The following is a 13,831-nucleotide window of genomic DNA, read 5'->3' as shown; positions in this document are numbered from 1 at the left end:
CGTGGGTCAGCCCCGTATTGCACTATCTCCGGGATCGGTGCGCGTATGGGGAGGGATTCACGCCTGCTTCACATCCGCCAAGGGGCGGCCCGGTATTGCACTACCTTCGGGTTTGCCCAGGTATGGGGAGAGCTTAACACCTGCTTCATGTGCGCCATGGGTCGTCCCGGGATTTCAGTATCTTTGGGATCGGCCCACGTATGTGACCAACCCAATCCTCGGTAACTAGCCCTTAACATCATCGTTGTATTTCGCTGTGAAATGCATTGCCTCTTTGTGTTCCTAATTAATCATTTAATTAAAAAATGATGATGACGAAGACGGCAGGAGTGGCAAATGCGCTTTGGCCTAGTAGCCCCGAGGGGCGCCAACGTGCCAGCTGTGTAAGAAGACGACGACGCTTCATCCAAACGTGATGAAGATAGTTCTGTGTTAACATACGGGTAATTTCCTGGAGGAAGTAGCCCTAAACAGCTTCGCCTCAAGAGGTTGTGCACTCGCTGCGCAAGTGATCGCTTGAAAATTTCACTTCTGATTATTTCTGTCAGAATTTTATTAGCAGCACAAAAAGATGTCGCCGTGCATGGACGGCGGCAGCCCTCTGCAAGAAATAGTCGCTGCGCTAATTATATTGTTCTTTAGGTAAAGCGGCAATTTCTTGTAAAGAAAATTTAGCAGTAGGGAGAAAGCAATGCTTCGATGCCGCGACGACCGATATCTACAACTGCTACAACGAAGGCGTGTTTCCATGTGGTAAGGTGGTGAAAGTGGTAAACAAAATTGTCCTTAGAAATATAATTTGTCCAATTTTTATTACCATCGGCAGCCATCATCATATTAACATCGCCAGTCATCATGAAATTAGTGCTGCCGTACTTTTACCCCTGTTTTAATACCGTTACAGTATTCTGGTTTTGGTTGTGATGATGATGTGTGGTGTTTTGTGGCGCAAGGGCCAGGTTTGGCCAAAGAGCGCCATGACAAGTGGTAATGTTGAAGATGTTTTATGGAAGATGTGACTTGGCTGTAAAGTGGCCTAAAAATAGTCGCTGTAAAGTGCGTAAAATCTATGGGCTATAAAATTATGGCGGTGATTAATGACGAATACTATGAACAATAAAATCCATCGTAGGAGAATGATGCAAAATAGAAAATATATAAGATAGTAAAATTACTTGGAGCACTGCTGCCTCGCCAGAGCCCTTGAAACACAAGGGCCTAGAGGCATGTGCCATACGAAAGAGCTATCACAGCGGCATCCTCTGAAGAGAGGACCCGCTACGAACATGTGGGGCTAACAACATGCAAGACACATCTTTCAGAAAACTTAGAACTGCGTTGGTGTGGAGATCCTGGTGCGGAGCTCTTGCATGCGCTCAGGGCAGCTCTCAATTCGGCAATACTAAAAGGACGGTTGTAAGGCTCATTCTCTCGACATTTTCTTGTTATTGGCTTACGTTCTTCTATTTGTTTATATTTCAGGAAGGATTGCGATTAATGATTTGAACTTGATACGCTCTGAAATTGCACCCCAATTGAGTCTGCCTGATCTTCCAGTGTATCGCCCTGTGTATTTACAAGAGGGAGTGATCGCCCTATGTTTGTCGCCCTCTAATTCTATTTACCCTGTTCCAGACTTTGGCCTCATCTGTAAACGAGTTAATACTCGATAAATACTTCTGCCAGCTTTCTCTTCTGGCCTGTCGGCGGGTTCTCCTACCTTGGGACTTTACTTTTTTAAAGTTGACAAGACAAGATGCGGCATCTATTATGAAGGCTGTGAAGTACTCCACAGCAGCATCGATTTCTAAAGACATGTTATCCCATGATATACTAGTTAAGTTTCGGAATTTCTCCCAGTCTGCTGTGTCAGTCTTCCACCTGGGAGCCTGTGGTGGATATTCGTTTTCTTTAAGCGTTCTTAATAGTATGGGGAAGTGGTCGCTTCCATAAGGATTGTTCGTAACTTCCCATTCGAATTCAGGCAGTATGGACGAGGAAACTATGCTCAGATCAATTGATGAAAAGTTATTGTTTGCAAGGCAGTAATAAGTGGGTTTCTTCTTATTCAGAAGGCACGCAACAGAAGAAAAAAGGAACCGTTCAACAAGACGACCTCGCGCATCTATACGAGAGTCGCCCCACAGGGAGCTGTGCGCATTGAAATCGCTCAGAACAACATAAGGTTCTGGCAATTGATCCATAAAGGATTGGAATTCATGTTTCGTTAATTTGTAATGTGGGGGAATGTAAAGACAGCTAATGGTGATGAGTTTGTTTAGGAGAACAGCTCGAACCGCCACTGCTTCAAGGGGCGTTCGTAGCTGTAAAGGTTGACACGCTATGCTTTTATGAATAAAAATGGCAACACCGCCTGATGATACGACAGCATCATCGCGATCATTGCGAAACGTGACATACGGTCGGAGAAAGTTTGTGTGTTGTGGTTTTAGGTGTGTTTTCTGTAGACACAGCACTTTTGGATTATGTTTTTGTATAAGGTCTTGCACATCGTCAAGGTTCCTAAGAAGACCTCTGATGTTCCATTGAATTAGTTGCGAATCCATATTTGAAGTAAATCGGTGCTGTATAAACAGAAACACAAGTGATGCATTAGGTTACAGAGCTCTTTCGAGGACCTGTAACCGGGGTTTTGCTTTTTCTGAAGCGTTCGAGGGAGCCTCGCCGCTCCTTAGGCGCTTGGTGTGCCTTGAGGGTAGGTGTAGTGTCCATTGCCTCTAGTGACGCGCCGGACACATGCTCTTGCGAGCGAGAAGTTACCAGCGAGAGTCCCACCTTGGAGGGCAAGACCCCTGCGCCCACCAGCCCGGAGGTCGATGGGGCTGCCTGAGGGATTTGGCTGCGCCGGCTGTTGCCAGCGCTGGAAAGGGCCGGGGAGGTTGGGGCAGCCTCGGCTGCGCCCACTTTCGGGGTCGATGGCCCCGTCTGCTGTGTTGACGGAGCAGCGCTAGCTGCAACCGCCACGGGGGCAGATGGCGTAACTGCCGACTCACTGCCTGTGGGTCAGACAGCCGCCGGATGACGTTGTGGCGCTGCCCCCTTACGCACCACATCGGCAAAGCTGCTCTTAGACAGGTATGACACCCGCCTCCGTGCTTCTTTGAAAGATATGTTTTCTTTGACTTTGATTGCTACAATCTCTTTTTCTTTTTTCCAGGACGGGCAGGACCGCGAGTATGCGGCATGCTCGCCATCGCAGTTGACACTATGTGGAGTGTTCTGGCATGTTTCGGAGGAATGTTCTTTGTCACTGCACTTGGCACAAGTCAGCCGGCCTCGAGAGTTCTGTGAACTATGGCCGAAACTTTGGCACTTAAAGCATCTGAGAGGATTCGGAACGTATGGCCGAACACGAAGTTTAATATAACCGGCCTCGATGGATTCGGCAAGGACACTTGAGCCAAAGGTGAGTGTCAGGTGTTTCGTTTTGATCTCTTTTTCATCTCGCCTCATCTTAATTCGTTTAACATTGATAACATTGTGGTCACTGAAGCCCTCCAAGAGTTCAGCCTCAGTGAGCTCCATCAAGTCATCGTCAGAGACAACACCACGAGTGGTGTTCATCGTGCGGTGCGGGGTTATAATTATTTGGGTTTCTCCAAATGACTCTAGCTTTCACAGTTTTTCATATTGTTTTTGATTGCGGAGCTCCAAGAGAAGATCACCGCTTGCCATCCTCGATGCCTTATAACCAGGACCACAGACTTCAGTCAATGACTTGGAAACAAAGAAGGGTGAGATAGTTCTTACTGGTTTATCTGGTTTTGCAGAATGAATAACATAGAAACGCGGCAAGGATTCTTTTTGGCGGCCAAAAAACTGGAACACTTCATCGGTGCGCCCTCTTTTCTGAGGGCGATCAGGAAGTTTGGGGAAAGAAGTTTCCATGAAAATATATAAAAATTCGGCAACAGCGCCGACCGCCCACCACGGAGCCCAACGAGGGGACGCGACAGAGCTTGCATGCAAGTCTGCACGACGCCAGTCGTACGCCGCCACTATAACCAAATATGGTGTACCCAAGGTTGGATAGCCACACAGGGTTAACCCTTGCCGCCAAGAAGGAAGTAAATAGAAGAGAGAAGGAGACAGGACAGGTGGAAAGTAAGGGAGAGACGAAGGTTGTAGGAAGAGAGAGGCAGGAAAAGGCGACTGCCGATTTCCTCCAGGTGGGTCAGTCTGGAGGTGCCGTCTATGTGAAGCCGAGGCCGAAGAGGTGGGTTGCCTCCGCCGGGGGGCCTTAAAGGTGCAAACACCCAGCATCGCCTCAACCTCCAGAATCCCATTTTACCCAGACACGGCTAAGCCGCGCACGGCTCCACGCGGGAGGGTCCAACCCCCGTGTGCTCGGGTGCGTGGTGTCGCCACACACCAAACGCCTGCTGACGCAGACGCCCCTGCGGGGGGTTTTGGTTGTGTGACTGCATGCAACCTTCAATTTTTCGCGCCCTGCTTATCTATGTGCACTGGCTTCATACCGCCAACGGCGGGCTGGATCGCGAACTCGAGACGTACCTATTGCCAACCATCACGAATTAAGTCCAGGCTTTATCTATGCGGCTGGTAACATCGGCAGTGCCACAGAAGGGCACCAGTTAAACTTTGGTACGAAGCACTGAAGGTTTCAAGGATTTTTGAATTTGTTAAAGAAAAAAATCATATTTAATTACGCAGAGTGCTTTACAGATAATTTCCGAAATCCTTGGTAATTAGCGCCAATTAAGGTGCATACAAAGGGAATGTAAATGTTTCCCGGGAGTTAAAAAAACAAATGAGAAATTGCTACTTTTTTGTGCTCGTTACCTTATCTCACTGGTGGCACGGGGCGAATCCAGAAGGTGAAATAAAACGTTCAATTGAATGGTGACAGCGCATTTATTAATTTGGTGCTGTTTTCACCTCTCAGTCCAAAACAAATTGGTGTGACCCTATGTGTATTGTATCCCACCACCTATGCTCTGGTAGCGCCTCCAAACACCACGTAAACCATGTGGCGCTGTGAATGCCTATCTAGACGATTACTGCAGTGCTCGGCGATTGAAACGCGATACTTGGAAGATGTGGCTAAGATTATTGCGGCACAGGTAGGCCCTGAATACACGGAGCTGACGCCACTGTGGGATACAATGGAAGTTAGTCGCAACCTCCCTTAACGGGAACTATTCAAGGCCTGCGAAGCTTCAAATCTATTAGGTCCAGTAATTATGCGTGCGGCGATTATGCTGGCGTAGTATACGGCGTTTGTTTAGATATACGTGAGGAGAACGAGCTGAAAGATGCACATATTTATATTGCTGAACGTATACATTCCACACCACGTGCACTGCCATATAAGGCTGCGCTTGCCTTGCGCTGTTCCCGTACGGATACGCTCCGCCTGATTTTTGAACGATTCCCAGGACAGCATAACCAACACGATCAAATTATAGGATCTTACGTCACAAGATCACTATCTGATTATGAGGCTCGCCGTTGTGGGGGACTCCGGAATAATGTTGACGAGCTGGTGCTCTTTAACGGGCACCTAAATCTATGTACGCGGTTTTTTTCGCATTTCGCCTCGTCTTAATGAAGCTTCCGTTGTCCTGATAAAGCCAACAGGATAATGCCATCATAGGCATTCGAGGGGGGGGGGGGGGGGATGATTAAGCGTGCATGCGTAAATATTGTTCCAGTGGCGCATACTCTCAATTTGCGTCCTGTTTGGTCACTTCCGTACTCACTGGTCGGTTGTTTACCAAGGCGTCTGATACTGCTTGCGATGCCCCTTTAACAACAGTCTTCGGCATTTCTCGCACAGGTTTAGGGTACACTTTCAAGGCAAGACGTACAGGGAGCGGCGAAAGCGAATTGGCTCGCAGAACGCATTACGCCGATGCGCCGATAGTTATCGCGAGCAATGGGTCGCTTGAGACATAATTGCTGATGGCAGCTATTAACGGCGCACACAATGGGCTTACACTATGCATCCTCTCCCTGTATTCGGAAAGCGGTTTTGTTCCGTCACATGGAATTTAGCGACCAACTGGCCGCATATATTGATGGCCACATTGTAGCAGTACATGGGTTTCCAGGTATCACCCTTTGCCCTCTGCCGGCAAAATGTCACTGCCCGCCGTGGGGTCCAATTAGGGTGTTTCATGCGCCGAGCAATGCACGTCGTTCCGCACAGGTGGCCGATTCTTCAACGGTAAAACAGTAACGCCCTAGGGTCGACTGGCCGGCCGGGCGGCGCCTTCTAACGGCACAAAGCGACGAGATCGACAAGTTGTTGCTGAACTCGTCAATTCGCTGCATTGGAAGCCGCTGATAGGCTTGTGAGTCAACCCTCGCGCGGTACTGCTAAAAAATCGGTCGACTGTACGTCATTTTTACAGAAAAGATTATATGGCTAGGTTCTGGAAAAAGTTCGACTCGTGCAGATCAAGAATTTTTCCCCATACATGGGCCAGTCCCCAAGATAATGCAGTACCGGGCCGACCCGCGGCGGAGCTGAAGCTACTTTGACTTTACACTTTGACTTTACACTTTACTTACTCTACTCTTACTCTACTTACTTACTTACTACTTTACTTACTCTACACTTTGACTCGCATCAGCAATGTCTACGTTCGTACCGCTTTCTCTTTTTGGGTGTTCCGAGCCCTTCCGTATCTCCTTTCCTTTCTGTCCGGTGTCCCGTGGTATCAGTCACGTGAGCGTGCTGCCCACCAAGAATGCGAAGCGGAAAGAAATGGGAACCGTCCATGCAGCCCCGATCCCGCCATCTTTGGATGTTACACCGAATCAACGGCCATGCTTCAGATGGCAGTTTGTGCGGAACCAATTTTGTGTGGCCTCGGTGGTGCGTGACCGCGGAGTGCACGGAAGTGCGTGTCTGTTCTACGTGCCAGGTTTCGTTAGTGAAAGGTGTCGTTTCAGGTTTTGCAGCAATACATGGGTATGCTTACCCCGAGGGTGCTTCAGAATCTTGCGAGGCTGAACATCGTCGAGGTGAAACAGTCGCGCCTCGCCTTTTCATTTATTTGCATACGGCGTTTCACGCACGGCAGTGGACAGGTCACCATTAAGGGGCCCACATACACAGCTTCGCTGCTCGTTCACTTTCACCGAGAGGAATGACACCGAATTTTTCAAACCGCATCGGGAAAGGTGGGAAGAAGCGAGTAATTGAGGGCAATTACTCGCTACGATATATTGCATACTTAGGATCACAGGCGTTACTGTTGCAAGGTAGCTTCGTTCGCTATTATAATCAAAATGAGAGGCAATGTTCAAGGTACGCCGTCCTTGACCCTAGAAAATTATGTATATCAGGAAAGCCGGCCCAACATCGCTAGGCTAACGACACCAAAAAGATGACCTTACAAGAAAAACTAATCAACGTTGCCGAGAAAGCTACATATAAACAAGTACCGCCACTTGCCTGCGTCCTTGACAACGATGTCACTTGTATAGGTGCATGATCTTCGAAGACAGCGTCAACTTGATCACCATCGGCTTGCATATTGCTCCGTCGTTCCGACGGTGGGTTTGTGGTTCCGAGCGTTCGAGCGGATCCTTAGTGAACCCGTACCCTACGTTGGTCGGTCTGTTCTCGATATGGCGCCAGGACGTCTACTTCGAAGCGCATGTATGAAAAGTCACGTGTCTCAGAGTTGTCATAACACATAATCAGGCCACGCATACGCTGCTCGTGAAACGCCGAGATAATATTATCTCGCTTTTCATGCATCTTCTATTTGTATAGCGACAAGATAGTATCAGTGTTTCCCATACATTCGTGAAGACACGCACTGGTATTGTGGCCGTCGGTTTTGCATGGCGTCATATTTGTTTCCGTGATATATCCGCTCGCAACTGCGTTTCACAAAATGTGCGTGGAAGATTCGTTAACTCTCAATAATATGTACAAGAATAAGCTTTAGAATAGTTAGCTGTTGTGCTTGTTACTTTGACATCATTTTTGCAAAAGGGAGCGCAGAAGCGTAGACGAAAATGGTGACGCGGACAGGAAAGACGCTCACTTGTGACTAAGTATATTTTCAGGACAAACCACCAGGAACATTATTGCACATACGCCGCCATCGAGAGTTGTGAAAAAGGTTAACAGTATTGTATATAAAAATCGCCTAACAACGGAGCATGCATCACTACATCAATAATGACAGCTAGTATAGGTGATAGGCATAATGGCACATGCAAGTGGCCTGACAGAAATAATTCCAAAAACACGTAAGAAGAACATAAGGAGAAGCCATAAGAAGAACAACATCTGTGAAAAAAAAAAAAACACATCAAGCCCATCATCTCCTGTTCTGCCGAATTGGCATATGCAGGCTGTCCACCAAGCGGGAAAACCAGCAATTCTCAGGGAATTTGAAGTCTGGAAAAACTACGGTATAAGTCAGGGAATTTGTGCTACAATCTGGGAAAATTAGCTATCAGTTTATTGATAAAGAACGAATGTCGCCCTGCTACTGGCGCGAGTAAAAGAGAGGGTCGTAACGAGTTGTCTGTGACGCCGTGTCGTTATCTGGAGGTTTGCAGTCAAGGACCGATTTTCTGCACGGCCGATTTTTGTGAAATGTCCGATAATGTGGGCGGCTTCGCGGCACCACCACGTGCCCCATAGAGTCAATGTATAAGAGCGCCCGTATTATGAAACGCAAGAACCCTTCGCCTGTCTGATTTTCCGGACTTTTACAACGACCGCAGGACCGAAACAGTATTTATCAAAGCCAACACCGCCGTATTATCTCGCCGCCTCGAACCAGCGCTCTCGCACACAGATCCGCTGCAGTCGTTGCAACCAGGCGGCAAAACTAGGCTTAGCTGCTTCGACCTTTGCTATTAAGCTTCTTGCCGTTCGGTGCCGTGTTTTTCATTCAAAGAATTCGCCGCAATCAGTAATGGCACTGACTCAGCCTCCGTAATCCTCGCGATTGCCTTCGAAGCTTAGAAAGCATGCGCATTGCGTAACGCCGGTTTTAGAAAGGCAGCTCTGCCTCAGTACAGAATTGTCACGACGTGAAGCGCACGTGAAGCATTGCAGTGAAGCTTAACATGCGTGCGGAGGGACGATTGGCACGTATTCCACAATATACACGCATGGCACCCGCCGTCTCCTGTAATGCACGAATATCCATATGCCTAAATGCTATAATAACTGCTATACGAGCGCTGCATTTGAATTACTACTTTTTCTTTCGTACATGCTGAAAGGCGGGCAGGGTGACATTAAAATAACACTCTATTGCTAGCGCGTTTTTACGTCTTTGCGTTGGTGTTTTCGCCTGTCGCACACAGGCTACCACGACAGTGTACTCTCCGAAGCAAATGAATAAGAACACTTGACCAACTGAATCATTACGCCAAGCCCCGCGTTAAATAGGCTTGCCCGCCTTCATAATGATAGAGAGTGCGTAGCTGTGTTACATTGCTCAACTGCATATCTGTTCACTTTGTTTAATGCTTCGCGCTTTCGCTTGGGTGATGAATCCTGCTGTGCTGCTCACAGTGCATGCGAAGTGCATTTGCAGCGTTAGTTGAGTGTGCTGCCGTTTGACGGCAATATTAAAGCGAAGGTTCCGGCCCCCAAAACCCTTCTGGCGACGCCATATGATTTGTAACTAAAGTGGACACGAGAGGAACCCCGAATAGAAATCGTTTGTTGTCACCACTAAGCACTTGTTTGGCCTTTCGTGTATCGCGCTATACCATATGCGGGTGCAGAAATGAGGACGACAACAATCACTTTCTGATGATGACACCATTCTGATGCAGCTGATGTTAGGATTTTGTATTTCCTTGCTTTTTTATAATCCACAGTTACTTCAGCGGGACCTACGCTAAACCTTCGTTCTGTCATCACAGTACAGGCCATTGAGCGAGAATGCGACTGCAAAATGGTGTTCCTAGACGGCTGAATAATTGAAATGAATAAACATCTACACACGATTGCCTTAAGGCGGCACTCGTTTGTTCTTCAGCGAAGTGCTCGGCCATGTCAATTTAGGCAGTCGTATTCTTGCGCGCTAAAAATGCTAAGGCATTTATTTTGCAACAACAGCGACGTTAGTGGTGCTCTTCTTCCTCCACCAGCCAGGACATCTGCAGGGCTTGGGGCATTTTGAATGGTTTCCGCAAATCTATTATATGCAAATGTTAAATAGTGCTGGTGAATTTACGCGTTGAATGCGCGAATAAGCAAAAGCCCTACCTGCTGCGAACGCATTCTGAAACCTTCATGGTTTCGCTCCGAACGAAACGTACTGTTGGAAAAATGTTAAAACATACTTTTTTTTCTGAAATGACACTCAACATAATACATTTATTCCCTGTGTTATAGCTCACGCTTATTCCACCTTACTGTAATGATCCTAACTTTAATTAAGATAAAATACTTTTCTTGCCGAAATTGAACACACACAAAAGGAAGACACATAAGGGCAACACGGGCGGCACTTCCAACTGATTTTATTTTGGGCTGTCACCCAAGAATATATATATATATATATATATATATATATATATATATATATATATATATATATATGTATGCATGCATGCGCTGGCTATTCACAGATCTACGGTCTGCAAAAACGCTACATCTGCATAGGTTCGTGCATTGCGCCACTGCTGTGCAACACATTCTTATCTAGTGTTGACCGCCTGCTCGAAGAGGCTTTTAAACGGGACATCACTTTAAACATTTTAAACGTTTTTGGATACATGGACGACTTCCTAATCCTTTTTAACTTACAAGGTTCATTGAAGCGCTGCGATGATATTTTAAACATGTTGAGGACCAATGGTAAAGGGCTTTCGTTTAGGCATGAAGTGCCACAGCGTAACACACTGCAATTTATAGATTTAAGATTAACCTTTCATGATGGACAAGCTTGTTGGCAATATTTCCCACGTGCCAAGAAAGGGTTGCTGCCGTATAATTCATGCCATTCCAAAATTGTCAAGCATAGAATTGCTATGCTCTGCCTGGAGTCTGCCCTCGAAAAGTCGTGTACACACGATGCAGGCTTCGTTCAATAATCAGATTAAGCGATTGAAAGCAGCACGGTTGCCTGACTCGTTGGTGATCTCAGTCACCGAAAGCCTTTTACGGAACGTCAGAGGTACCAGCGCCACAAGGGAGGAAGAAAGAGGCAGAACCATAAGACCTGCACTGATTCCTTATGTTCATAAGGTTTCCCATAACCTCAAGAAGCTGGCAGGCCGGTATGGTGTACGCATTGCCTTTTCTGCCCCCGTCAAACTGGGTCGACTCTGTTCAAAAACCACGCGCGAGGAGACCGGTTCGCAAGGCTGCGGCAAGAAGCATAGCACGTCCTACGGGAGATGCGCTACAGGCGTGGTGTATGAAATTCCCCTTGAGTGCGGCAAGTCCTATATAGGACAGACTGGACGCTGCATAAATGAACGATCCAGGGAACACGAACTAAATCTAATGAAAGATGGCGTGGCACATTTGCCTGCGCACTGCAAGGCCTGCATGTGCAAACCACGGTTTTCTGAGATTAGGATTCTTGGCAGAAGTAGATTCTGGGTAACCTAGATCAGTGAATAGCCAGCGCATGCGTGTATATATATATATATATATATATATATATATACATATACATATTCTTGGGTCACAGCCCAAAATTAAATCAGTTGGAAGTGCCGCCCGTGTTGTCTTTACGTGTCTTCCTTTTCATCATCATCATCATCATCAGCCTGCTAACGCCCACTGCAGGGCAAAGGCCTCTCCCATACTTCTCCAACAACCCCGGTCATGTACTAATTGTGGCCATGTCGTCCCTGCAACCTTGTTAATCTCATCCGCACACCTAACTTTCTGCCGCCCCCTGCTACGCTTCCCTTCCCTTGGAATCCAGTCCGTAACCCTTCCTTCCTATTGTGTGTGGTCAATTGCGGCAAAAAACATGTCTTCTAGCAAGCACCAACTAGGCCAACAAGCAGTTCTCTTTAATTTGGATCACTGAAAAGCGACATCCTCTCTGGTGTCAAATAAGATGCCGCGCTGCATCGAAGAAGCTCGCGGTATGAAAACGAATTCCTGCAGTTTACACCTTATTATAAGTCTCAAGCGCCCGTCTGCACAGTTCTGTTTGTCACCCAATAAATACCATTTACCCTTTGTGTAGAAATGCAACCGCCTCCTTAACTAAATGTTTTACTAGTAATCCTTAGTAGACATGCCAGAGCTAATCCTCCACTCACACCGCAGCACTTCCGGCGCGCTTACTTTTAAATGAGAAGTTTTTCCGGCATAAAGTAGGTTTCAAACGAATTTTTAGCTTGGCAGAACCAAATTAAGGTGGTTTAGAGTCGCTTGGAGGTAGTCAGATTATTTTTGCGTCCCACCTAATTACATAATCAGCCTTAATTAATTATTCCCATTCGCAAATATTTTGATTAGTTGAAGTGTGTAAATGACAAAATTGTAGAGTAAAACGAAACATTCCCGTTCCAGCTTTCTGTTGCACAATGCTTGCTACGTCGAAGTAATTTTTTTCGGGCACCATGAATAAACGCAATATTACCGCGCGACTGAGCGTTCTAGTCACATTGCGTGTATTCACAGAATTCTTGCGCGCTCGGAAAAAGGCTTTTATGAAGCACGTATTTAGCCAGATAAAGCTGTATCGACGAGCTTTCTGTACCACTCTGAAGTTTTCTCCTTGGAGTTTTCTCATGAAAACTCATCTAACTATTATATTTGAGAAATTGATCAAATAATTTAGAATGTGTACTTAGGCAGAATGCAAAAAATAATCTGAATATCTCCAAGCGATGTCCTGTACCTCGTCATGGAGCTTTGCAGTGGACGATATTAGTGCTATGAGTGCTTTCCAGTGCCCTGAAAAGAACAGTATCATCAACGGCATTTGTCCAGTCGTATATCTGAGTCTTTTTCTTCGGGCTCACGGCCGGTTGTATAATGTTAATGAACATATGGTTTCTTTGTGATCTGCAATTCCATTGACTGTTTCCCAAGAGATTGTGTTAACGGGAATATTGTCGCTTAAGAAGGTGATGTCCAATATATTGCTGTTTTTTTCTGTTCGGGGAAATAAGATATGTAAGATAAGGTAAGATCAAGGCTTTAGGGAAATAGGATATGTAATGTACTGCCATTGTTGATTGACACATTAAGGCTTGTTGTCACGAAATAAGGCTGATTGGAATATCGTAAATGTCTTTAAAAAGCAGGCGCTGCAAAGTTTAACACCGAGACAAGAACAGCACGTAAGAAGCTTGTTACGTGCTGTTCTCGCCGATGTGTTCAACTTTGCAATGCTGCTTGGAACCCTGAAAGGACCCTGAAATGATTTCAGGGACACTGAAACGATTTCGACGATTTCGTACAAACTTACTGAGTCGTTAGAGCAGGTCCTTCTGATCATTATTTGACGCATCTAAGTGTTCCGCGTAAAGCATGTAATTTACTATAATGGTAGAAAAATGTTGGTCCCTGCCGATTGCAGAACACTGCTCGGCGGAATTCTCAGCCGCATCTATCCATATGACGTAATCACCCAAATGACGTCAGTAGGGCGAGCTATCCGAATGGCTGCCCAGAGTGCGTCATCGATCATTTTTCCACATTTATCGTGAACAAAAGATGTTCGTAATAGTTGTAATGTTAGTTAATCTTTTTCAATAAAAAGAAAGTAATAGAAAGAGAATGCACAAGAACAACTTCACACTACACTTAAGCACTTCCGGCACACAGCAAGCGTCGTCATGTCGTGCTACAACGTGCTCCATATTGACGACAGCTCCG

General features: G+C 46.3%; 1 long non-coding RNA gene across 1 annotated transcript in view; it reads left to right on the top strand.

Moving 5' to 3' along the window:
• Window positions 1–2,745: 2,745 nt before the first annotated feature.
• LOC129380667 (uncharacterized) overlaps window positions 2,746–13,831 on the top strand; it is a 45,870-nt gene continuing 34,784 nt past the window's right edge. The window contains exons 1-2 of the long non-coding RNA XR_008608851.2: window positions 2,746–3,096; window positions 3,179–3,427. This is a non-coding gene — a long non-coding RNA (uncharacterized lncRNA). The remainder of the gene's footprint in view (window positions 3,097–3,178; window positions 3,428–13,831) is intronic.

Source organism: Dermacentor andersoni, chromosome 10 (assembly GCF_023375885.2).
Source record: "Dermacentor andersoni chromosome 10, qqDerAnde1_hic_scaffold, whole genome shotgun sequence".
In the NCBI taxonomy this organism is placed as follows: Eukaryota; Metazoa; Arthropoda; class Arachnida; order Ixodida; family Ixodidae; genus Dermacentor; species Dermacentor andersoni.
This window is presented reverse-complemented; position numbering and strand designations above follow the sequence as displayed.